This window comes from Pleurodeles waltl, chromosome 10, assembly GCF_031143425.1.
Source record: "Pleurodeles waltl isolate 20211129_DDA chromosome 10, aPleWal1.hap1.20221129, whole genome shotgun sequence".
Taxonomy (NCBI): Eukaryota; Metazoa; Chordata; class Amphibia; order Caudata; family Salamandridae; genus Pleurodeles; species Pleurodeles waltl.
In genome coordinates, this window is record NC_090449.1 from 227,656,508 (window position 1) to 227,683,764 (window position 27,257).

Sequence of the window (27,257 nt, forward strand, 5' to 3'; positions counted from 1 at the left end):
AGTATCCCCTGCAGACCAAAAAAGGACAGTGGTTGCCCATTAGATGCGTTTCTTGGAGAAGTACAATGTTTACCTTGGTTTTCAAGGCCGAGTGGAGAACCGCTCCTCTTTTGACTTTGTCCAGGATTCCATTCACATTACAAGACAATATTTTAAGTGTGTTTACCCTGAGGGAAGTTATGTCAGTGCTCTCCATCGCATTGGTGTCTATCCTTTAGAGACAAGTGTGAGCTCCTTTCACACCATTCTCTGATACATTCTGTACTGTCATGTTGCCTGCTGCTTATGAACTTGTAAAAGCAAAACCAAAACTCCACCCCTCTGCTCCATTCCCCCTATCCCAACTCCCTCCCCATACTTCCCAAACTAGAAGTACCTGTTGTGTTGTGTCAAGGGACCTAGCCAACTGGGCTAAACTGTGACCTGTAGCACTCCCTGCACCAGTGTTATCCTCCCCCATAGAACTAAACCACCACAGGAAAATTAGCCATCTGCTGTTTGTCTCCCACTTCCCCTCCTGCATCCTGAGTCTGCATGCTTATTCTCTAGTCTCCATCCATGAAATGATCAGTCATTCTGCCGTGCAGTCGGCAGCAACCTCTGTCAGATTCAATTCTTTGGTCGAGGACCCTGGACTCACCAGAGATGTTGCCGTATCCTTCTTTTCTTTGACCACCACATGGTCCAGCAAACGAGTGCGGGCCCCCTCCTCCATGGCCACTTTCTCAATGCTGTGCGCCATTCCCGCCCCGGTATCACAGGGCCTTCATCTTGAGTAGGTGTCTGTGATAGTAGCGTCTTGTATGGTCATTCTTCGATCCAGTGCCAGACTGCTTACGGTGTATCAAAGAAAAGGGTTTTGTCCATTTAGATGATTTTGAGTCTTGCCGGGAATAGGAGCATGTACTGAAGCCCCATCACTCGCAACTTGGCTTTGGCCTCTAGGAAGGAACGACACTGCTGCTGCACTTTTAGAGTGTAGTCCGGGAAAATCATGATTGTGCTGGACTGGTATTCAGAGGTTCCATTTGTCAGTGTAGTTAAGTAACCACACTTTGAATGACTTTTGGGGGTGCCTACAGAGGTCTAGCCGCCAGTGCCCTATGTGCACACTCTACTATGAAACATGTCGAGACTTCATCCTTGGGGACCCAGCTCATCAGCCAATCCCATATGAATTTAGTGGGTGTGGCACCTTACGCACCCTCAGAGATTCCCATCACTCTCAGGTTGTTCCTTCTGGATCTGTCTTCTGCATCTTCTGCCTTCGCCTCTAGCTGGGTCACCAACCTCTGCAGGTGTGCCTGTCATTCCTCCTGAGATTTGACTGTATTTTCGGTCTCTGATAGGCGTCCTTCCATCTCTGTTACCCTGTGCGTTGTGTTTCAGAGGTCCTGTCTAATGAGGGCCGAGTCTATCTTCAGTTCCCCCATTTTCCTTTCCATAGTGACCTTCAAGTCTCCAATGGCCTGCAGGATAGTCGCCATCTGGGCAGTGCCCTCAGGCTCAGGGGCCCCTCTCCTCACTCATGCTTCATTCCCAGTGACATTTCGCTTGACGGATTTGTCAATTTATTTTTGCTCTTGTGGTACCGGTGTGCCCGTTGTCTTGTCTTGCACCATTGTGATGTGATGTGAGATGTGGTATCCGCGCCAGGTTCCCTCGCCTCTCCACACTCGATTACCGGCCCCAGGGTCTGTAGTCTCCGAAGGCAAAAAGGGAGAGGGCCGCAGCAAGTTTCACCACATACTCCTTGTCCGGGCCCCCAGGGCGTACCGCTCACCTCTTCAGCGGGGGCACTCCAGGCCTCGTAGCCCTCTCTTACTGCACTTACAGTTGGGCCACTCTTGCCGTCACCTCTGGAGGTCCGAGGGAGGGCACACGAGGTCACCGGCACGCTACCTGAGTCCAGTGCGCCGGCACTCCCCTGGGCCTGCACGCCCACGACCATCCTCAGTGCCCCCAGGTACAACAGGCCTCGATCCTTGTGTTCCTCATAGCCCCCAGGCACCTTCGCTTTCCTCCCCACAGCTCCCATATGCCATGGGACAGCCTGCAAGCACAGCGGCCCAGCAGGCCTTACCTCTGCATCTCAATCACCAGTCCTCCACAAGTCCCAGCACCTGATCCAGGCCTCAGGGCGTTCGCTCACCTGTTCTCCAGGGGTGCCCTGGGACTCCTCATCCTCTCCCTCTGCACTCTCAACTGGATTGCTGGATTGCTCTTGCCGCCACCTCTGGAGGCCCCAGGGATGGCACACGCTTCTGCCCGTTTGCTGCCTCAGTCCAACGCACAGGCCCTCCTCTGGCCCTGCCCTTCTGCAACAGTCTCCATTGCCCCCAGGCACCACGGGCCTCGACCCTGCCGCGCCCTGCAGCCCTCAGGTACCTCCGAGCTCCAGCAGCTCACTGTCCATCACCGCCCGGGCCCAAGGCTCTCATACACCGCAGGCCAGCTCGCGAGCACCACAGCCCAGCAGGCCTCACCGCCACTTCTCTGCCTCCAGTCCTTCACGAGTCTGGGCTACCCATCCAGCCCCCAAGACGTTACGCTCACCTCTTTGCTGGGGCACCCCTGGCCTCCTCATCCTCTCTCACTGCGCTCTCAGTTCGGATTCTCTCTCAATCACCCCCAGAGGCCCCGGGGAGGGTGCACAAGGTCACTGGCACGCTGCCTCAGTCCAGCATATAGGCCCTCTTTGGGGCCCGCACATCTGCGACCTTCTTCAATGCCCCCAAACACAACAGCCCACGACCCTGCTGTTCCCTGTAGTTCCCAGGCGCTTCTGCTTTCCGGCGGCTCACTGGCCGTCGTTATCCAGGACCACAGCCCCCATACACCACGGGCTGATCCGTGAGCATCGCGGCTCAGCAGGCCTCACCGCCATATCTCAGCCTCCAGTCCTTCGCAAATCGGGGAAAACAACCCCTGCACCTCAGTTGAGTCAGCCAGTTCATGGGATGTGATAGTTTACTGCATTTTTTATGGATATTCGTGCAGATCATATGGGATAATGGTATGGGGTCGCAGAGCCGCCCTAAGCTGCGGCCATCTTGGTCGGTGTCAGGCCACGCCCCCCAAGTGGTCCATACCTGAACATTAACACAATATATAAATAACAATACACCTGTGGCATATGTGACAATACACAAAGACACACACATGCTCGATGGGTGTAACACATGTGCTCACACAAAAATGCCACTTCTAGGTGTGTTGCTCCTTTATATTCTTTTTTTATGTAAGCCAGGTGGGTACCTAGCCTCATTGTTTGTGTAGGGTGGTTGTCTCCTATTGTCACACTAAAGAAGACCAATGTGTTATTTCCATACACAGAGGAGATCTTTAGTACTGGTAGTACTCATAAACAGCTTAAATCATTCTGAGTACATCATGACCCTTCTAGTATCAGTACTTACAAAGACATATACAGTCAATATATGGGTTCTAGGTTAGGCCTATACCCCCTAACCACATTCGAGTAAGGTAACTCCCTTCGGTCACTCACTCTTTCAACGACATTTACTTTGTCAAAAGGATAACACACTCCATTTTCCTATTCGATTTGTAGACTGGAATGGAGGAAATGAGGTGTTTAAATAGCTCTGTGTGTCTTTCACTTGCCTTTTTCATATCACCTAACACCTTGCATGCAGGTGGCTGATAGTATCAGCCAATTAAAATGGAGCCCTGGAAACTACTCGGGGCTCCTAGGGATGTTGGGGAATGTAGTTCCCACCATTGGCCAATAGGCATTGAGCCCTAGGAACTACACAGAGCAACTCAGGATGCTGGGACATGTAGTTCCAAGCAGGCACTTGCTAGTAACAAACAGCCCATGAGTCTTTCAGAATATTGGGATGGGCTCATCTAAATTTTTCCACCAACTTCATAAAAGTGATAAAGGTGATAACCCACAAAACTGTACTGGGCATACCTTTTGCCAGAAGTGTATAAAACTCTCGGGGGGACACAACAGGGTCCCCTATCCTTGGCCCATGAGGGTACAACAGAATGGTGACAAGGGCACCAACTGACCCTTACTTCTATCAAACTGCCCACTATGATAATAGGTTAAAACCAACCAATGGCCCATGCCCAAACAAGGAAAGTCTTTGTTGAGGCTCCAGGTATCTGTCTGTAGCTTGCATGGGAATGAGTACTAAAGATAAAAGACATGTGTCATATGATTCAATCGCCACATCATGATGTGGGTGCTCTTAACACAAGCCAGCAATTCTCCTGAGTGGCTTGCATATTCTCTGCTTGCCATCTTCCCTGATCTCAAAAGGAGACAGCGTCAGGAGGCTTTGCATTCAGTGGTCCGAGTATCTGCCAATTAACCAGGAACTTCCAACGTGTTTTGAGTGGCAGAGTCAAACGCTTCATCTGGGTAAATGACACAAATATCCAAAATACAAAATATTGTGTTACCTTAATATCTCGAAAAATATTGTGAGTACACAAATGCTGTAGAACAGATTATCAAAAGCAAAAATGTTTTATATATACATATATATACATATATACACACACACACACACACATATATATAATTATATATTTTTTTATATTGTGCTTTATTATATTTGTAAAATGTATCTTTTTTTAACATTAATTTATTATAATATATATTAGTTGTTTATCATTTTGTGTGTTAGCATTCATATCGTAATTATGTTTATGGTTAAAAAAAAATTGCATTTTAAATGTGATTTTTTTTTATTATTTAGCAATTGAATATGTAGAAGTGGGTTGTTGTGTTTGTAAGTGATTAAGATGGGAAGATATTTATAATTAGTTTAATTTTGTTGTTTTTTATTGTAAATGAAATAGAACATTGATTATGTTTTATGTAATTTGTTGAGGATTTTGGCTTCAAGTGGGCTGAAGCCAGGGAGTTGGGCATCTAGAGAGAGGTGGGCCCGTGGAACATGTTGTTACTGAAGAAAGTGGAAGAACTGTGTGTGGGATGAAATGCAATGACCTCTCAATTTTTTAAAGGAAATGAGAATCTCCCTTTGGTGTAATGTTCTCAAGTCTGTAATTCCAATCCGGCCCCATCGGGCAAAGCCTTTGAGGCTCAATATCCGTTGAAGCCTTGTGCCCCGCCAGAGGGGAGTCAGTTCCATAAGGTGGCGGTTGCAGGATGGTATTGTTAGAGGCATTTGGCCCCCATAGGGCAAATGAAGAAGCCCCTCAAAGCCCAGAAGATGAAGCTGTAGGTGGCAGGCAGGGTTATCCCAACCCCCTGCGAACCACTAATCTATGGGCAAACAAGTGTGGCACTAGATAGTAACCATAGATGTCAGACATAACAAGACCAACATCGAAGGGAGCCTTTCGTGATGAATTTAACGCCACACAGTGGCACTTACCAGCTCATACAAAGGTTTTAAGTCTGGAGGTCAGGGAATGGAACCACCTTTGGGGGGATCGGATAGGGAATGTTCACCAGAATTAATAAATATTGGGGGGAGGCACATCATTTTAAATAGTGCAATGCATCCCATGGAGTTAAGGGGTAGTCAGCCCATCTGCGCAGGTCCCACTCAAAAGACGAAGCCAGAGGTGAGAAAGTTAAGGGCCAAAGCCAAGTCTTGGAAGCATGATATATGAATCCCCTGGTACAAAAGTTCCACCTGAGAGGAATATCGGAGCACCAGAGTCACCCTGTAGCGTCCCCAGTTACCTCCCCCGCAGTGACATACATGCATTAACCAGGAAACAGGAGGACTCCCATAAAGATGAAGGGTCTCTGGACAGTGGGGACCAGAGGTCAAGGGGCCACTGAGAATATCATCAGCACAGAGAGCTATCCGATCCTCAAATCCAACTTCCCATCTCCTGGCTAAGATTTGAGCACCACAGCGTTTGAGACAGGCCAGTGGTTCAATAGCCAAGTCAGATAGTAATGAGGAGAGGGGGCAGCCTTGGCACGTGCCTCTAAGGATTGGAAATGAGGGGGATAAAACTCCATTGACATGAACCTGGGCAGTGAGAGTATTATAGAGGAGACTTACCATACTTTAGAATAGTGGGCCCAATCCTGCTCGCACAAGGACAGCACCGGAGAAAGAGCATGAGACCCTAGTGAAAGCCTTATGAAAGTCCACCATGAGAAGGGTTTCATTACAGTCCTGGTGGTGTGCTTGAGAGAGAGACAATTGTACTCTCCGATTGCAATGGTGGGTACTTATACCCGGCATGAAACCACATTGGTCTGGATGAACAAGATGAGGCAGGATTCTGCTCAGCCTTGTAACTAGGACTTTAATGAAGACCTTGCTATCTGCATTAATACGCATGTTTGGGCAGTAGGAAGAGCACTGATCTGTAGGAAGTCCCTCCTTTGGAATGACAATGATAGTGGCACAGTCGAAGCCCGGGGGAATGATTGCTGTTGTAACCCCACCACATAGAGGCCAACAGGTGGGGTGCCAGAACAGCACAATATCTTTTGTAATATTTGATGGGAAAGCCATCCGGACCAAGGGTTGTCCCCGATTGGAGTTCGGATGTGGCCTGGTCAACCTCTCAGCTGTTAATGGTTGATCTAAATAGCAGACTAGAGAACATAGGATTGAGGGTTAAGGGATGTCCCAGAAAAGTGGTCTCTCAGTCTCTGGGAGGTTGGGTGGGCACACTTCATAGAAGTCTCAATAAAATGCTGCAAAAATGTGAGCAATTGCCAGTAGGTCTTCCTGGATATTACCAGCAAACTCTCTAACAGCAGACACTGTTCTGGTAGAAACATTGCGGGTTGCCATCCAGTGTCCCAGTTTAACAGATTTGTCTCCCAATTCATATACCCATTGGGTCGAGGCCCTTCACCACTGCTTTCCCTATTCAAGGGAGACCTGTCGCAATTTGGATTGTGTTATTGCCAGTAGGTAGTCTATGTCATCTGTGTTGGAGCCATAGACCCGACGCTTCACGTTAAGAATTTAACTAGATCTGTCACCTGCGCTTGAAGCAGAGATTCCTGTTGTCGCACGTAGCAGTTGAGTATTCCCCTCAGAGCAGGTTTACCCACTGCCCACAGCATTGCCGCTGAGGATTCAGAGCCCATATTGGTTTGACAAAAAGGCTGCGGTTCTTTCTCTATGAAAGTGGCACATTCCGAATCCATTAGAGGCCATGCCCTGAACCTCCAGATTGAGTACTGAATCTGCAGCTGGGCACCCACCCCACTCAGTAAAGAGGGGGCATGATTAGATATGCCGCACAGGAGTATCTGAATGGACCACAGCGACAGGAGATCAGCTGTCGGCAACCAGAGAAGGTCAATCCGTGATTCCGTGTTGTGGGCTGTGGACTGATCTGGATATAACCATTGTTTGGCAAAGGCCCATGGAGTCTGCCCAGGCAGCTAGACATGCTGTGCATGCACACCTGAAGTGTCCTTCCTGGGATCAGGAACTGCATTAAAGTTCTGCCTATGAGGGTAGTCCCAAGGAGGAGGGCCACTATTAGGGACCGGAGCACCTGCTAGGTGGGCTGCAGTAGTTGTGGGGAGACATAGCAGGAGATAAAATGATAATGTTGGGCAGCCATACGTCCCTTAATCCCCACATTCCCCCCTGAGGGTCCCCACATTCCCCCCTGAGGGTCTTCATTTACCAAGGTTACTGTCAATTGAATGGTCTTGTCTAAGAGAAGGACGACTCCCCTCAATCCTCTGGTGAAGCCAGCGTGGAAAACTTTGTCACATCCAAAGTGGCCCAGAAAGAAGCAATGGGAACTCGGAAGGTGTGTCTCCTGAAACAGCACTACATCTGGTCTATACCTCTTGATGTAGCGCAATAACACAGATCTATTGATAAGGTCTAGGAGACCGTTATCATTCCAAGAGGTTTTCGTAGTCATTTAGGAGGATGGGGTGGTTGATACATAGCATTTGGGGACCTGTCAATGACAGGACAGTCTGCACATGGCAACCCAGAATAAAGTCGAGGAGTCAGAGATTTCCCATTGGAGTGCTTGATATGGGAAAAGCAAAATCAAATTTATACCAAAATAATAATCCTCCAGAACCAGCAGAGTTCCCCACAACTCCCCCACCCCATACTTCCTCCCCTGAAGCATTTGTTGCCTCTGAACAAAACTTGGTTAACAAGAAATAGAAAAAAGAAATACTCTAGGGAATTCAAATGGCAGGGTACATTAGGTAGGTAGGTTGGTAGGTAGGATCCCGTGCTTGACAGCATTAGGTTGATTAGCTAGACATAGAAGGCCTAAATTTAGATGCCAGACATATAGTCATACAAACAATATAGTATTAAAACATTGAAACATGGTGCACATAACCCTCTCCCTCTGTCCCCCAAAGCCAAAGAGTCAGGCACTGAGGTATACAATACCACTCTCAGTGTTTGCAGCCAATCTTGCTCCACCGTAGGCCCCCGCCCTGGCCCAGACATAGTATTGGGGAGTGAAAGGCTAAGCCAAAGAGTTGGGTACACTGTCTAAGGAGCCAAATAGCTGTGGAGTGGCCATAATAGTCTTGTCAGGCTCCACAACAACTGGAATCTCCTCCACCACAGGCAGGCTCACTGAGGTTCCCACCTCTCGTCAATTGGATCTTCCTTCAAGGGCCCTGAGTAGGGAGCCGCAGGGATGGTCACCCGGTCCCAAATCCACCTGATTCACTGGCTCCGTGGGACACAACAGTCGCCTTGCTGCAGCCACGATATGATTGGATGGGGTGGGGCTCCGGGTGGGAACTTCTTAGTCAGGGCCCAGTGCCCTCTCCCAATGACAAAGCAGTTGGATAGTGTGCTTGCCAGGATCCAGGATCAAAATCAGTTCTCGAGAAGCTTGCTCAGCTCTGAGCCTTCCACAGCTTCAGGAAGTCCAACAAGGCACAGATTATTATGCCTAGAACAATAATCAGCATCCTCAGCTCTCTCATGCAGGGCAGCCCCCAAGGCCATCAATTTGGATACTTGAGGCTTAAGTGTCACTATATCATCTCCAGTCATGGAGATCGGTGCCTCCGTTTCAGTCATTCTTTTGGCCACTATGCTTAGGTCTTGGCTCAGAAGCAAGAGCTCTTCTCAAAGGCGATTGACTTTGGTTTCAACCACCTCCTGAGAGTCCTGGATTGCCTTAAGGACTGTGTCTAGATGTGCAGTAGAGTGAGGTGGGGCTGCGGACTGAGGGGTCTCAGCAGCCCCTTCGTTATCCGAGGTCAGGACCAAATACTGGTCCATTATGGTCTGGGCTGCTGCAGGTGGAGGAGGCTTCCTGTGTCCCATTGTTGGGTATGCCCCGGCTGAGGATGGTAGAAGGTGGGGTTGTTGGGGATGGACCCACTTGTCTCGGGGCAGCAGGAGCAGCCCATCTTGGTGAAGCCCAGTCCTTGAGAGCAAGCCCACCACAGTGTATCAGCTGGTCTGGCAGAAAAGAGGGTGCCAGGTGGGAATAACAGGAGGATCCAGTGGCACTGATCCACTTGCCCAAAGCCAGCACCAGCAGTTAGCCATACGCAGTCAAAAACACAAGAGATGGAGCCATGAGGTCCAGGAAAGGGGGGGCTTGAGCCAAGTGTCAGATGACCGACTCAAGTTGTAGCAGAGTCAGCAATACTCCAGGCACTCTTAGCTTAGATAGAGCAGCAGCAAGAAAGGTAAGCTATGTTGATGCCATGTCTCTGCTGGGATCAGCACAAAGATCTACCTGAACGGGGTCACACAATGCTTAGTTCATGGGGTGAGCGAGATGATCACAGTGCAAAGTCAAGGTCACGCCTCATCCGAGAAAGACTCTGAACATGTAGAGGGGTCAGTGCCATGGTGCATGGACTTCCAGGTGTGAAAGGTGATCCTGCCATCATGGTCAATGGTCCTGGGCATGGGGCAGCCAGGTGTCAATGAAGTGCCCCAAATCCAGTGGTTGCAGCCTCCTATGCAGTGAGAACCTGGGCAGTAGGGGCTGATCAGCCTTCTCCCATCAAGGTTGCCATCAAGAGGAAAAGCCCAGGAGCATTACAACCACTCCAAGGTCAAGGAAGTCTGACAAGGTGCCCCCAGTCAGCGGGAGCTCAAAGGGTAGGGACACTGCAGGCGAGCAGAGCCTGACCTAGCCACGTATGATAGACATGGGAGCTGTGAGGGTAGGAGCTCAGGTCACCATGGAAGACACTAACCCACCTCTTCTTTGATCCAGGATCCCCAATGTCTCTCCGCCGCCACTCAGGGTTTATTGATAGCACCAATGCCTGAAAGCAGTTCCCACGGGGCCACCAGCAGCTACTGCAGGGCAGTAATTCCAATGGAGCCACTTCCAGGAGCCAGAATCAGCCGTGCCCTATTTCCAGACAATTCCCAAACTGGGAGTCCATTTGCTTTTGCTGTATCTCTGGGGTGTGTAGGGGAACTGAAGGGCTATGGTCAGACAATGGTAGGTTGTGACCCTTCATGGGCCGGCACACAGGACTCACAGGGCACAGACTCGCTGAACAGAGCAAAGGCTGTATAATCCAAAGCAAGCTCCAGGGGCTCGGACATGGCCCAAGACAAGTAGGTACATGTTGAGGCCGGTTGCCAGTGAATGTGCACTGGGGTGTTGCTAATCAAGGAGGTATACTGTTACCTATGCCATCATCTGTGGCTCCTGAATCCACATTGCAGTCCATCTCCCAAATATCATGCAGGCCGAAGTCTGTCCTCGTTCTTAGCCGTCAATACCTCCCCAAGTGACACAATACCATTGGCTGGCTTTATTGGGCGAGTTAGCCCATACAAACCCTTCGCCCTGTCGAAAGTCTCAGAAAGAAGGGGAGGGGTCCCAGCCACTGCCCCTCTTTCGACAGCATGAGAATCTCCCAGCACCTATCCACATCTCTGCTCAAGTAAAGGCAATGAGCAGGCCACCCCAGATCGACAGGAAGGGTCCGACGGCTTCTGCATGGCCACACAGGGCTCAAGCGTCTTCCACCAGGGAGCATAGTCCTTGTCAGCCATGCCGGCCTGCTATCAGAGGGAGGGCATACTTATCTCCACAGCAGCTGTATTCCCAGAGCATAGTGGGATTATGACCACACGTGAAAAGCACGGAAAAGTCACCCGGGTGCTGGAGACACTCCATGATGTCTGCAATTACTTTGCATGTGTCACACACAACTTCAGTCGTGCACCACAGCACCCCTCGTATGTCGAAGGGGGACTCGAAGGGGGAGGGGCCCGGGCAAGGTGAAACATAGGGGAGCACCAGAGGGGCTCATTGTGATGCTGTCATTGTGATGTATAAGGATAAAGGTTGGGCGACAGAAGCAAAAGTTAAAGCTCGACTGCCATGTTGGCCTCCTTGGCAACACCCCAAGCTTAGTGTAAAAGATTAAATAGAATAAACTGAAAGTAGGCATTGAGGGAAACCATTTGGTGCTATTCCAGGGCTTTCTGCCATTCTTTATCATTACATATACATCTTGAGTGCTCCTTCCATTGGTCTCTAAGTTGTTGCAAAGATGTCAACAATAGCATAGGCCATTTTAAAGTCCCTGTGACAAACAACGATTACCAGTCTCTAAGGTGGTAAAATACAACTGCTCCAGCTCTTCAACTATTTAGTACACCATCCTCACAAAACTCTGTAAGGGAGTTTGGACTTGATTTCTAGTTTAACAGATGGGAATTTACTCTATCAGGCTTACAGAGTAAAGTACTACATCACCCTGAGGGAATACCTGCCCACCAAACGTAGAGATGTCCACCAGCCCAGCGGACATGTCATGCATTTCCAGGAACTGCCATCACTACGGTTCTTGTGAACATAGTGAAAGTTTGACAGACAGCTGCATGAACATGGGAGAGCCAGACGTCAAGCTCCTCCCTATTAGCAACTTGCAAAAAAAAACTGTTTTGTGAGTTGGTAACCTGCGAGCCGGTAACAGGTTACTGACTCGCAAAATAGGATTGATAGATGCTATAACCCTTTTTAGCAGTTGCAAAACGGCCCGATTCGCTAAAAACGTTCATACATGTGACACTTAGGGCCTCATTTATAGAAAGTTGGCGCTGACTTTGCCTAATTTTTTGACGCAAAATCAGCGTAAACTTACAAAATATATTTTGTACATTTATGCCGCTTTTGCGTCAAAAAATGACGCAAAGGCGGCCCTAACTTTCCATAAATCATGCCCTTAGTTCTGCAGTGTGAGCAATGCAAGACAAATAAACAGAGACATCGATCATACTTTTTAATTTTACCTCCAGATCTGTGGCTTTTCGACCATGAAAAAGAATCAAAATATGCAAGTGGCATTCTAAATGGCTTTTTTTCAAGGAAAGATAATGTGGAAAAGTAGCATTCTGTTTCTAATGCTCTTGACTGGTAAAAATAACATTTCTGTTCGCGAGGGCTCTCCCTCCTACCACAGAGAGCATTCACCTTCCACAGCGGTCCGTCCATTAATAATTCACTCCAATTTCTGTGGAAATGCTCTGCGGCCTCTGCCCACACACGCTGCCTGATCTCTGGAGCTCACACGGTATCCATTGTACAATATTATTGAGCGGGTCAAAGGAAAAAGGCAACCGTAAGGGGATAAAAGATTTCTAAATTGCTATGTCCCTTTTGGCGGGCTCCGCTCCCCATTGGTTTCATAGCCTTTGAGTGTTGTGCAATAAATTGGTGCCAGGACCGGTCGGGTGCTATACAATGAACGTGATATTTTTTGAATGTGGTGTAATCAAATAAAGGCTAGACTAAGGCTTCGAAAACTGGATTATATATAAAATGTTCTCAATTTTTGACATGTCTGTGTTCTGCATTAAATCCACATTGGCCGTGTCTTGGAAAAGTATGTGACGAGTAATGTACAGTTCTTAGTTGACTAGTTTAATCGCAAAAGTACATTGTAAAAGCTAGTTTGGAACTTAGGGCCAGATGTAGGAAGCCTTTTGCATGTCGCAAACTGCGAAAAACGCAGTTTGCGGCATGCAAAAGGCCGAACGCGATTCACATCCTAAAATTGTGAGTCGGTACCGACTCGCAATTTGAGGATGCGACTCGCAAAAAGGAAGGGGTGTTCCCTTCCTATTTGCGACCGCATCACCATGCTGAGTTGCTTTGTGACCGCGAATGCGGTCACAAACCAGCTTGCAGTTACCACCAGTGTCACACTGGTGGTAACACATTCGCAAAAGGGAAGGGGTCCCCGTGGGACCCCTTCCCCTTTGTGAATGCCGAAAATAATATTTTTTCAGAGCAGGCAGTGGTCCTATGGACCACTGCCTACTCTGAAAAACACGAAACCAAATGGTTTCGGAGGTTTTTTCTTTTTGCAACTCGTTTTCCTTTAAGGAAAACGGGCTGAAAAAAGAAAAAAAAAAACTGCTTTATTAAAAAAGCAGTCACAGACATGGAGGTCAGCTGTCTCCAGCAGGCCACCATCCCTGTGAGTGAATGGACTCGCTATGGACTGGCAAAATGCGACCCACCTCATTAATATTCATGAGGTGGGTCTTTGCGACCCCATAGCGAGTCGCAGAAGGTGTCTGAGACACCTTTCTGCATACAATTTTGCGAGTTGCAAAGTGCGAGTCGGTCTGACTCGCAATTTGCAACTCACAAAATTTTCTATTGCTACATCTGGCCCTAAGTACTTTTTACATGTGCACCACGTAGGTAGAGTGCACACCTGTGAGAAATGTTCTGGGAATGGGTGCCCTAGTTTTATGTACAAAAGGCATTAATTAGCACATGTGCAAAATGGAAGCACATGTGCAAAATGGATCAGCACTAATGTTGAATTGCTACAACACAAACGTTGTATAAGCACAAAAACACAGTAGGAGTAGCCATAATACACTTTGCACAATTGTACTCTGGAATATCGAGTACAAGAACATCGTGGCCCAATAATATCGTGCACACAATGTAGAGGGTCAAAATATCAAAGATAAGTAAGTGAACTGAGGGAAGTATAGATTTACTGTTATTAATTCTACATCTGTGTTCAGTGAAGGTATATGTAAAAAAAAAATATATATATATATATATAAAACCTACTAACCTACTGGTGGTCGCCAGTAGGTAGTTATAGTTAGAACCATGTTTCCATTGAGAAAGTGTTTTTGACTTGCCTATATATTTGGCGCAGTTTGACGAATCTTCACAATTTTTTTAAAAAAAAGTGTTCCACTGAATCTTATACATGGAAAATTTCGGGGTGATTCATCAAGTGGGGGCCAAGAAACAGGAGGGGGTCAAAACATCTGAATTTCCCATAGGGAATTTTAGACACGACCACAGCCCGCACCACTGGATGGGATTAGACCAAATTTGACAGTAAGGTATCTCTTGGTCCAGAAAGAGTGCTTTTTGTTATTTGGTGTAAATTCGGTCAGTACTTTTTGAAATATTAAAAAAAAACTAAATATAGATATCTAGAGGCGAAAAGAGTTAGCAAATAATATTCAGGGAAATGCAGATCTATGATTGGCTACCAACACTTCAACAAGGAAGTGTTTGCAGCCATCTTGTGACTTGGCTTCAGCTGAGCCCCACAAAAAATGATACAAAAAAAGAGAAGGGGCCAGGGTAGGGACACCCTGACCCCTTATCTCTAGTGCTGGGGTCTGCGGGGGACCTCCCCCCAAGAGCAAAAAAGAATTAAAAAAAAAATGTTGCTATGAATTTGCAGTGGATCCACAAATTTGAGGCAAAAATGTAAAAAAAAACAAGTGCAGGCTCCCGTGCTTGTTTTTAATGAAGTCCCTGGGGAGGTCAGGCCTCCAGGCATGTCCAAAATAAGGAGAGAGTGCCTGCCCCCCCCCTCCTAGGCTTGCTGAAGCCCTGGGACGAACATACAATGAAATGCAGGGGGGGGGGGGGTGGTGCCTAGCCTTCCTGGAGCCCCACCTCCCTGGGGATTTAAACAAAGAGAGTGCAGGGGCACCTCCCTGGGGCTCCAATAAAATGTAATGGGGTGGGCTGCCTGGCCCCCCCCCGACAGAGCCCCAGAGACAGCCACCTCCCCGGGGCTCCAATAAAATGTAATCCAGTGGGCTTCCCTCCCCCCCCCCACCAAAGTCCTGGGAACCACCACCACCTCGAGGCAAATAAAGTTGGAGGGTCCATGCAGCCCCTCCCCTGGGCCGACTTCTGCTATGTCCCGCTGTTCCCACCCCCCGGACATAGCTGTTGGCTCTGACTTCGCAGTAGCTTTGACAGCTTCTGCCAAGTCAGAGCAAACACTTCAAACAGCTCTCACTTGCATTAAGTGAAGTTTTCACCTTCTTCCCTTCACGTAAACATCTGTGCAGGGAAACAGATGAAAACATTGCTCCTACAAGTAGGGATCTGCTATTTCAAACTGCTCCCTGCTTGTGGGAGCAATGCCGGCTCCCGCAGGATTTGGGGAGCCGGCTAGGACTGTGGGTGCGTTGAGTCTCCCACCACAGTCCCGTTACTCATAATGAAATGGAAGAGAGGGAGGGATGGTGCAGCGTTTTTGGCCTTCTAACGCCACATTAGCACAAAAAAAACGCTAATGTGGGGCTAGAATCTCACTATTGTATCTTAAATATGTCCTCTCAAGTTTATAATCCCAAAGCTGGGCACAAGAACTGAAAGCTACTGCTAACCCACGTTTAGTGTATATGTACATTTTCAAAGGCCACGTTAATCAGGCTTGGGCAGGCTATCTGTCTTTGCTTGTCTGACAGAATATAGATGTCAAATATATTGTTTGGAAAAAAATATTGTGTCAAAACATTGAGGACCAAAATATCGAGAAGTCAAGTGCAAATAGGCAAGTATAGATTTATTATTCTTAACTCATCTATGTACCTTGAGGATGCATATATCATCAAGTTACATAATAGTGGAGTTTAGTACAGTAAAACGTTGCTTACCCATAGAAACAAACCTTCACAATGTCTTTGTTCTCAAAATTCTTGGCACAATATTTTGACCACAAATATTTTTTCTTTGATATTATGCCCAAACACCCCTCTTCAGAAAGACGTCTGTGATGGTGGGAACCTCTGCCTATGTGTAGGGTCTCTGATGAAACCCATTGATGCTTCTATGGTGAGAAAATATGCACATTCCCTCCAGCGGGACTACAGTAAAGAAGACCAGGAAGAAACAGTGGGAATAGGGTTATCCTCTGAGGGCATTATTCATTCCCCACTGGTCATTAGGAGTGTAAAGCAAAATCATGAGACCCACCTGCAGAGTCTGCTGAGGAGACCCTGTGTCTCCCATATCTCCCATACATTCATTGAACTTGTGCTGAACAGAGGACCCTTAGGGTTTTGGAGCTCGCACAGGTGTTGGGAGTCCCCCTGCACCACAGAAGGTGCAAGGGTCTGCGTTAGCCCCCTATCATATATGCTATTCTTACAGTTAAATAAATATTTGCAATACATTATGGGAACATCTAAAAAAAGTTCACTGGTAATGTTGTGAAAGGTTACACCAGTATTTACTGCATGTAATTTTTGTGAACATTACATTTAATTAAAAAAAATAAACGTGTGTTTCAGAGAATCCTGTGCATCTGGACTACCATTTCTATAGGAATGTCTGTTGGCAGTTGCCCACAGTGCACCTACACAATTAAAAACCTGTTATACAGCTGACGCCAGCCATGGCTAATGGCAGGTTAAAGTCTTAGTACTCAGTATGGGAGAGGATTGTGAATCTCTCTTAAGAGGGCTCACACACGTGGTGATGATGAGGAGCAGCAGTTTGGAGATTTCTTAGGCTCCTTAAACTATTGCAATAATAAAACATCATGCAGCAACTTCTGGAACAAAGGAATTAAATGATGGGGGTGATAACTCTACAGGTTGTCAGGGACATTTGTCCAAACAAAAAGGAAGAGCACAAAGGGCACTGTAAGAAATTGGGTTGTTGGTTGACTGGGGTGTGAGCCCTGGTCAAGCAGCAACCACAATCCTTGTCAGGGTGAGGAACAAGCCAACCTTAAAACAATTTGTGCTTAACCCTCTGGTAGCTTGGCACAGAGCATTCAGGTTTAACTTAGAGGCATTGTGTGGAATATTTGTGCTATATTTCAAGGAGTAATAAAGCAAGAACACCAAGCAAAAAGGACACCTGCACCAAGTTATAAAAGTGGAAAGTCTTTAAATAAAAAAACCAAGACAAAACAACAAAAATCCAATCAGTAAAACCAGAGACTTGCAATTTTAATGATTTGAGGGGAAATAGTGCCAAAAAGCACAAAGTGCTAACTGTGGATGTCTGGTCATGCCGAACGGGAGCAAAGTCACAAGTTCAAGCCGACCGCAAATGGTGTGTGGGCTGGGTATACGGCTCCAGTTAGGCCTGTCGAACAGAAAACCTTAAATCCCGGTTTGTGGAGCACTGCAAGGATCTGAGTCGAAGATGCATCGTACAGCTGAAGCGATTCATTGATTCTGAGATTCAGCAAGGCTGCAATGCAAGGGCCTGTGTCATCATCGAGGATCACGTTGGGGCTTGCAATGCGAAGTATAGCTTTGAGGGGATGAGGCATGTAGTCGGGTGATGTATCGGTTCTGAGGAGCTGCAAAGCTGTATTGCAGGGTCTAGCATCGTCATCAAGGCTGCCATCAATGAGGGATGTGAGATCCTGCATTGAGGATGTGTCACAAGTTGGCCGTTCCGATGAGGCTGCAGAGGTGATGTAGGTCCTTGTGGTGGGTCCGATCCATGAAGCAGAAGCAGCAATACATCAGTTCTGGTCAGGTATGCGCCACACAGCAGAGGAGATGTGTTGGTTCCGCTGGGTCCACAGCATCTAGTAGAGCACTTTAATCCCACTTCCAAGGATCCAGGACAAGGGTGGCATCGTTTGGCAGGGTAGACTCAGAGTCCAGTTGTAGGTGTGTGGTTGTTGACAGCCTGTTGTGTCCCATAGGCTTCAGAACAGGGGGGCAGTCATTTAGCTCTTGTCTTCATCCGGCTTCTGGGTTGAAGAGCTGCATGCTGCAGGTCCAGTCCTTCTCTCCCAGGCAAGAGGGCAGCAGGTCAGCACAGCAGATGAGCAGTCCTTCATAGCAGCAATCCAGCAGAGTAGCAGTCAATTCAGCAGCATAGCAATCCTTCTTCCTGGCAGAGTATCCTCAGGCCCAGAAGTGTACTAAAGTGTTAGTGTCTGAGGTCTAGTATTTATACCCAGTTGTGCCTTTGAAGTGGGGAGAAGCTTTTAGAGGCATGCCTTTGAAGTGCACAGGTGCCCTGCCTTCCTCACTCTTATTCCAGACTAACTACAAGGGCTACGCAGCCATTTGTGTGGAGACAGGATACAGCATATTCAAGCATATGTGGGGCTGAGCCCCTTTCTTCCCACACATTCTGCCAGTGATGGCCCCTTCAGGCACACCTAAGCTCCCCATTGTGTGTGGCTGTCTAGGAGGAATACACAAAGCCCAACTGTCAACTACACCCTCACCCAGAGACAGGCTGTAGGCACCAAATGGCTAAAGTAGTAAAATGCCAACTTTCTAACAGTAACATTTTCAAAACTGTAATTTTAAATCCGACTTCACCATAAGTTAGGATTTTTAGTTATAATTTCAAAGACACAAAACATGTACTACTTACTTGTTCAAAAATGGAAATTACTCTTAGAAAAGGTATCAAGGCAACTCCAATGCTATCCCATGGGAGAAGTAGGCCTTGCAGTAGTGAAAAACAAGTTTGTGTTTTTCACTGCCAGGACATGTAAAATTTAAGTAAATGTCATATTTTTAAAAAACATTCCACCCTGTCCTCTAGGCTGCCTAGGGCCCACCCTAGGGGTAACTTATATGTATTAAAAAAATATGGTATGGGCCTGGCAAAAGGCTTATTTTGCTGGTTGAAATGGCAGTTTAAAACTGCACCCACACGGGCTGCAAGGGCAGGCCTGAGACATGTTTAAAGTGCTACGTAAGTGGATGGCACGATCAGTGTTGCAGATCTTCTAGTAGTGTTAAATTTCAAGGCCCTGGTCACAGGTAGTGCCACTTTACTAGGGGTTTACAATTAAACGAAATATGCAAATTGGGTTAAACCCATCCAACAGCACTTTAAGAAGGGAGCACAAGCACTTTAGCACTGGTTAGCAGTGGTAAAGTGCGGAGTCCTCAGACCAGAAAAATGAAGTCAGCAAAAACAGGTCTGGAGGCAAAATGTTAAGGGGAAAACCACATCAAGGATGCCAGGTCAAACAGGCACCAGTAAGACATATATAAAGGTTGTTTCCTACTTCGTTTAATATGCTCACAATTCTATGATGTGACTCCAGAAATATGCCATAATCATGTGTGCAAGGGCATCCAGAGGTCAAGGCAGCTTTGAATATATTGTACAAAAAGTACCTTGGTGCGTCAGAGCTGTGTCCATCTTTCAAGAAATGGTTTCAGGCATGTGATCCAAAATAAGATACATGAGGAGGAAAGAAACCGCTACCAGTGGCACTTAACAGAAAATTCATTTTTCCCTGTGGTATATGATGAAACATGACAGGAGCAGTTGCTGAAAATTGTAAAACAACTTTACGGTCACCAGTGGGCTGCCCATTTACAATCATACCTGATCTGGCTTGTGAGGTAACATGCCAGTACAGCCCTACAAACAATGTTGTATATAAATTATTCTGCTACCAGAAGAGAATCTCAAGATGGTGTATTATCACCATTAGTAAGCTAGTCTCAGGCAATCACCAAAGTCAGTTATAATTGCCAGTTGACAGATGGATTATGGAACTTAAAAGGTAAGAGGAAAAAGTGGTGGCAAAAGGGGCAGGGAAGGAATGGAAGCTTTATGAAATTACAAGAACAATAGTTGCTGGGATCTCTTTTGAGAGACAAAAAGAGTAATTCTAAATTTGTTTGTAGATGCAAATATATCCATCTGTGTACATATACCTCCCACTTCTATCCTAATTGTTTGTGATTTAATTCTCATCTCAACACCTGTGAATCCTGCTTCCAATACTTGTTCATGGTCTACGCTCTCCCCACTATCATCATCACTCCTCTATATTGCCAGTCTCGACTGGCATTGAGACATGACAAAATAGGGCTGCATTATGGAGAATACAGCACAGCCCTACTATGAAACACATCTTCTACGGTACAGTATTCAATACCCCACCCTCTTTGTGCAGATAACTCCCAAAAGTACACTCCACAGGGATGCTTGTCAGGCTCGGATGCTCAAACCTTATATCGGCATTGTAGTTTAATACTTTGCTCAGGTGAGTAGACATTAAATTAATGGGTTACTCTTACATAGCATCATCATTTTGAGAGCATGTAAAGAATATGCAATAAATGACATATTATTGACTTTTGTGTTGTGCCCTTCTGTAGGCAGTGCCATCCAGCAATCATTGAATGCCACTGTTTGGCAAAATGATTGGGTGGATTAAGGGTTGCCCTTATTGGGACCCCACTCGAGACATACATGGTGTTGAATTAACGGTTTAGGCTTTTGGGACCCCACTCGAGACATACATGGTGTTGAATTAACGGTTTAGACTTTGGGACCCCGCTCGAGAGGTATATGGCGTTGAATTAGATTTTTCTTGGGTAAAACAGATTGAGAAAATGATGATGGGCTAGGTCCACCGCGACTTTCCCGGGATCTCGGAGCTTGCGAATGGAGAGAACGGAGGTGTGAGATCAGCGTTGGCGGTACTAGTGACGGTATGAGTGAAGTTAGGGTTTTGCGCTTGCACAGCTTATTGCCGCAGATTGTGTGAAAAGGTTGCGAGGATTTTAGAGAATAGCGGAGGTGCGACTCCGAGTGTAGGAGTAGGGAAGTCGTCGAACTTCATAGAAATAGCGGAGGTGCGACTCCGAGTGTGAGAGTAGGGAAGTCGTCGAACTTCATGTGCGTGTGGCGCTTTGTGCAGAAAAAGGTCCACGTGGTTGTTGTTGTTGAGACGGGCCCTGCGAGGTCAAGAGACTCCGGAGTATGTTGAAAAGTGTATGAGACACTTTTTTTTATGTTGTGGTCTGGTCGGTTTAATAGGTTGATCGGGCGTGGTCAACGAGTCGGTACGTGTGTTAAGGGAGTGAAAGAAAACTTCGACTTCGGGCTTTGGCAAAAATTCTAAGTGCACTAGAATAGATCATTGACAAGTTGAGAGCAGAGTCTGCGGGTCAGATTTGCTTGCGAAAGTGGGGACCGAGAAAGATGGAATAACTGCCGAGGCTAGTGAAAAATCCCTAAGGTCCTGAAGCGATTGTGTTACCCTTCCTGTAGTAAACCGACAGATCTGTTTTATTATTATTTTTTTGGTAGCTCGCGATACATGCAAGAAGTTGTTACGAGAGGAGCTGAGTGAAGGAGGACTAGCCGCGAGGCTTTGTCAGCCGCAGTGTGTGTGAGTGTGACGTCACTAGGAGCCTCGCTGGGATAGGTTGGTTGCAAAGAAGGGTCGCGCACGGATTGGACGCAGTCCGTGGGGCTCGATTGGAAGGGGAAAGGCAAGCGAAGAGTATTCCGGGAATTAAAGTCACCTATTGATTACAAACTTTGTGAAATAAAAGACGAGAAAATGAAATTTTTTAAAGCATTAAAGAGTGCGATGAAGGGGGAGTCTTACATTAAAGCGAGCGTAGGAGAGGAGACGCCACCCGAAGGTACACCAGCTTACATTGTAATGGAGGAAAAAGGGGTAGCTCCGTGCCTTTGGCTAAAGCAATGGCACAAGCTGACAGAGAAACATGGGAGCGTAGCGTTCCCGATCCATGGGACATTCAATATAAGGATCCTAGAGAATTTGAGATTCGCGATGTACGACATGAAGGTGCCTCCAAGGCCAGCACAGTTTGAGGCTCTAGCGATTTGGGAACTGATGGCTAGACAGCAACAGCAAAATAAGTTCGAGACCAGGATAAGAAAGGTAGAAAAGACACTAGCGGATGCTAGGTGGGATAATGCACAGAAGGTGTGGAGGTCAGATGTATTGCAGGGGATAAAATTGTTTCCCGCAATTACTAAGGAAGAAGAGACGACAGGCAAGAAAGTTACCTGTAAGACAAACAGGAGGTGTTCCAAGGATAGAGAGGACGAGGAAAAGTTGAGAAGAGAAGAGGAGTTAGAGGATGAGGAGTTAATCATGCAATTGCTGAACGACCGTCCACCACCTTATGCAGAGAGTGGACAAGGTCCAAGTACCAGTTCTGCCCCTCCGGCACCGGTACAGAACAGTGAAACTCAGAGTTCAGGAGCATCATCGGGATCTAAGGACCCGAGTTTACTGTTCACCCCGCAGATACCGCAGGTTAGGAGAATATATCCAGATGTGCCCATGTTGAAAACAGCAGAAAATTATCAGCCGCAGGTCCCAAGGTACTACAGCAGTGACAACAGTACGGGAATGATTCTAGATCCAACCGTAATGGGAGGACAGAATGGTCACAACCCAACATTGGCACAAGCTGAATCAACCCAGTTTTTGATGCCTCAAAAGCAGATGCAGGGGGGAACCGCACATGATCAGATGACGGGGAGTCAGACGGGCATGCCGGCAATGATGACCCATAGCGTGGGAATGAACATGTCTCAGAACATGGGGAATGGACAGAACGCAGATGCGATATCCCTACCCATTACTGTAGGTCCACCGGTACCTTTGTACATTCAGCCTAATTCAGGTATGAGCGGTCAAGGATCAATGGTGCAGAGTGGAATGGAAAGGAGGTGCATACAAAACACTCCAGAGACAACTCCGATAGCGGCTCTGCCAAATGGATCTGGGTCCTTGATGGAGTTTAGTCCCATATGTGCTCAGTCAACACTGGTGAGGTCGAGTCCCCCACTGATGATACCGCTATCATCGAACACTGAAAAGTTGCCGCAACCATCAATGGCAGTCGATGTGAATGCTACACTGATGGGGTTGAATGCGCAACAGCTGACACAGTGGTTCAACAGTCTGAATTCCACACAAAGCTCAGCCAGTGGGAAGGGAGAAGACTATCTGAATAGGGTCAGGTTGAACATGGAAGCACAAGAATTGGTGGAAGGGACTATGGGTGTGAATAGGTTAGAGTCCTACTCGGAAGAAGAGCTGAGGTATCTATGTCCCAGGATTACGAGAGAAGTAAACAAGGTACATAGAAGCTTGCAAGAAATAGCTGACAAAAACGGGGTTGATATAGACAAGACGAAACACTTGAGCAGGAGCTACAGGTTGGATTTCGGGACCACGGATTTTGAACACATGAGGTCAGCAGGCATGAAGGCGCACCTTAGTGAATTGCTGCAGAGTGCACAAGTGTGGAGGTGCTTAGACAAATGGGAAAGCAGATGGGTAAAGAGAAAGGAAAAGAGGAAAGACAGTGTTCCAGAGCTCGACGAGAAAAGACCGCAGAGTAGTGATGCAGTAACCATGTTACCAATGAGGGAGACAGCAGGGGGAAAATTAATACATGTACCATGGCACAGAAGCGACATTCAGTCTTTTACGGATGATTTTCCCAAACTGAGAGAGAAACCGATTGAATGGTATCAACAGACTGATAGGTTTGTGAAGCTTGCAAAATGTCTTTGGGAAGACCTGAACACCCTCTTTGAGATTGTGGTTCCGGCAGATTTGTGGGAGGATTGCAAAAGAGCTGTAGGTTGGCCGACAAGTGAACCGGAGAGAGACAGGGATACGGGTGCACCATCACCTATGGTGATGAGCCTGTACTATAAGGTGATTGAGCATTTGAAGACGAAGGTTGCCGCGAAAAATGTGGATTGGCAGAAGATCGATCGAACTGCCTAAGAGGCTAAAGAGTCGATTCATAGTTACTATGAGAGGTTGTTGAAGGCGTTCAAGAACTACAGTGGTACAGAAACAATAGAGGCGAAGGACATGCTTCATTTTGTGTTTAGATTTGTGGAAGGGCTGAGACTAGAGATAAGTCAGATGATAAAGTCGCATTTGATTTGTTGGCAGTCGAAACCTATTGATGAGGTGTTGAATTATGCGAAATATTGTAGCGACGAAATTGAAGTGAAACAGAAAAAGTTGAAGGAGAAAGTGATGATGATGCAACTTAAAGCAGCTCAGACAGGTCTGCAAGGTTTGCAAGGGTTGCAAGGGTTCCAACAACAGGTACCGCAACCGCAGCCGCAGTTGCAGGGAAATATGATGTTTCAGCCACAGGCGAGAGGCAGAGGCAGAGGAGGTTTTGGGAATAATGGTCCGGATTTGAACACTGTTGTGACTCCGAATGGTGTGCAGGCATTGAAAAAGGTGATGCCATGTCACGTGTGCGGAATTGTCGGACATTGGAAACGCGAGTGCCCGATGGTGGTGCAGGAAGGTGCAGGTGTTGGTCAGCAAAACAATGATGTCAATACATTTCAGACAATGAGGGGACCGAAAATGAGAGGTCCAAACCCAAATTTTCAGACCATAAATCAGCTGCAGGGATTACAACCTATGCAGCCGCAGCAAATGCAGATGCCCCGTATGCAGATGACGCAAATGCAGCCAATGCAACAGCAGTTTCCCATGGTACCTAATCAGCAAATGCAAATACCTTTGGCACCAATGAGTCAGCAGCAAGTGATGGTTCCTCCACAGGTCTCGGGTCAGGTAATGAATACAAATGACACCGTACAACAGTTCCCATTACACAGTGAGAATGGAATAAACAATGTATGGGAGAGTGAAAGTTCAGGAGAGGAAGGAGATTGTGTGCTTGCAGCATCCTTGGAAGTTGATCAAAAGGGTCCATATGTAGAGGGAAGAGTCATGGGTCATCGTGTCTCATTCTTGGTTGACACAGGAGCCACACGTTCAACTGTTAAGAGCATTGAAGTACCAAATTTGCCACTCTCAGGGAGAACAGTTCAAGTGGTGGGAGTAGCAAACAGGCACCTGACAAACCCAATTACAGATCCGGTACCAGTCAGCATTGGTAACTATCAAGGGTTACATAAATTTGTGGTATGTGACTCAAGCCCGATAGCACTGTTAGGGAGAGACCTATTGTGCAAGTTGGGATGTTCGATTATGTGTTCGAACGAGGGAATTAAAATTCAGACGAGCAGTGATGGGGAAGAAGAGGACAGTGTAGAGGGGGATGAGATGGAAACTGTCGATGAAGAGTATCCTCTGATTTGTCTTTTCCCAATGATAACTGAAGAAGATATTCCAGCTGAATTACGGGAAACAGTCGGAAAGGAAGTGTGGGATATGACAGGGAAAGAGGTGGGATTGATGAAAGGAGTGGAACCAGTGAAAGTAACCGTAAAACCTAATGTAACCTTTCCCCAGACCCCACAATACCACATGGCACAAGACACCCTCATGAAAGTTGCCCCACTCATTGACGAATTTGTAAAGCAGGGAGTACTGAAAGAAGTGTTAAGCAGTCCATGTAATTCACCAATCATGGGACTAATAAAGCCTAGTGGGAAGGTCCGAATAGTGCAGGACTTGAGAAAAATAAATGACATCATAATAAAATGCTGCCCTGTCGTACCCAATCCAGCTGTGATAATGTTTCAAGTCCCTTGCGATGCCGAGTGGTTCTCAGTCATCGACTTGTCACAAGCATTCTTTTCGGTGCCTCTTCATGAGGACAGCCAATATCTCTTTTGTTTCAAATTCTTAGACCGAGTTTACAGTTGGTGTCGAATTCCTCAAGGGTTTTCTGAGTCACCGTCAATTTTCAATCAGATTCTAAAGAAAGACTTGGAAGCGCTAGAATTGCCATTCGAGTCAACCCTAGTACAGTACATCGATGACTTATTGATTGCATCTAAGACAGAAAGTGGCTGCACAGCCGATACCATTGCTCTACTGAACCATTTGGGAAGGAATGGACACAAGGTGTCTCCTTCAAAGTTGCAGTTCTGTCAGAAGAAAGTGAAATACTTGGGTCACCAAATAGAGAAAGGGTCACGGAGAATAATGAAGGAAAGAATAACAAGTGTACTTCAAATGAGTCCACCAAAGACAAGGAGGGAGGTGAGGAAGTTTTTGGGGATGGTGAGCTACTGTCGCCAGTGGATCCCCAACTTCTCAACTCTAGCGAAGCCTCTACTGAAACTGACCCAGAAGGATGCCTTGGATCAAATTGAGCTGAAAGGAGATGAGATGGAAGCTTTTATTGAATTGAAGGAATGCATGTGCAGGGCTCCAGCTTTAGGTATGCCTGATTACACAAAGCCTTTCACACTGTTTTGTCATGAACGTGATGCATGTTCTTTGTCTGTCTTGACTCAAGCCCATGGTGGCATAAACAGACCAGTAGCGTATTTTTCAGCTACTTTGGATCCGGTCGCAGCAGCACTTCCAGGGTGTTTGCGCGCTGTAGCAGCAGTTGGTATCAGCCTCACTCAGAGTGAAGGAATAGTGATGGGACACCCAGTAACAGTCATGGTCCCTCACTCAGTTGAGATACTTTTGACCCGCTCCCGAACGCAACACATGACTGGAGCAAGACTCACAAGGTATGAAACGATAATTCTGGGCTCACCGAACATGCAGCTGAAAAGGTGCACTACGTTGAATCCAGCAACCTTGCTTCCTGGTGAAAATGCTGAAATTGAGAACGCTGAAGACGTCGAGCATGACTGCCTTCAGGTGACTGAATTTTGCACAAAACCTCGACCTGACATTAAGGATACTAAGCTTGATGAAAATGACCAAATTGTTTTTGTTGATGCTTCATGTCTAAGAGATGGGATGGGAATTTTGAAAGCAGGGTATGCTGTATGTACTGTAACAGGTGTCTTGGAAGCGTCCTGGCTTCAAGGAGTCTATTCCGCACAAGTAGCAGAACTTGTAGCCCTTACAAGAGCATGTCAACTGTCTGCATTGATGAAAGTCACCATTTACACTGATAGTTAGTACGGGTTTGGAATTGTGCACGACTTTGGACAACTATGGTCACAGAGAGGTTTCCTGACTTCTTCAGGATCCCCAGTGAAAAACGGGGAGAGAATAAGGGAATTGTTACACGCCATTCAAATGCCAGCCGAAGTTGCAGTGGTAAAGTGTAGTGCGCATACAAAAGGACAGGACTATGTTTCTCTGGGAAATGCATATGCGGATCAAGTCGCAAGATTTTGTGCCTTGAACTGTATATTACTCAGGGATGAATGGAATTCAATAAGTGAACCAGAACTCGAACCAGCTGAAGCATTTGCCTTGAAGGTCGTAGATACAATAGATGAACTAAAAGCATTACAGAATAACGTCAGGGAGGATGAAAGAGATTCCTGGATTAAATCACAATGTATAAAGAGACCAGATGAGTTATGGGTTTCAAATGAGGGAAAATTTGTTTTGC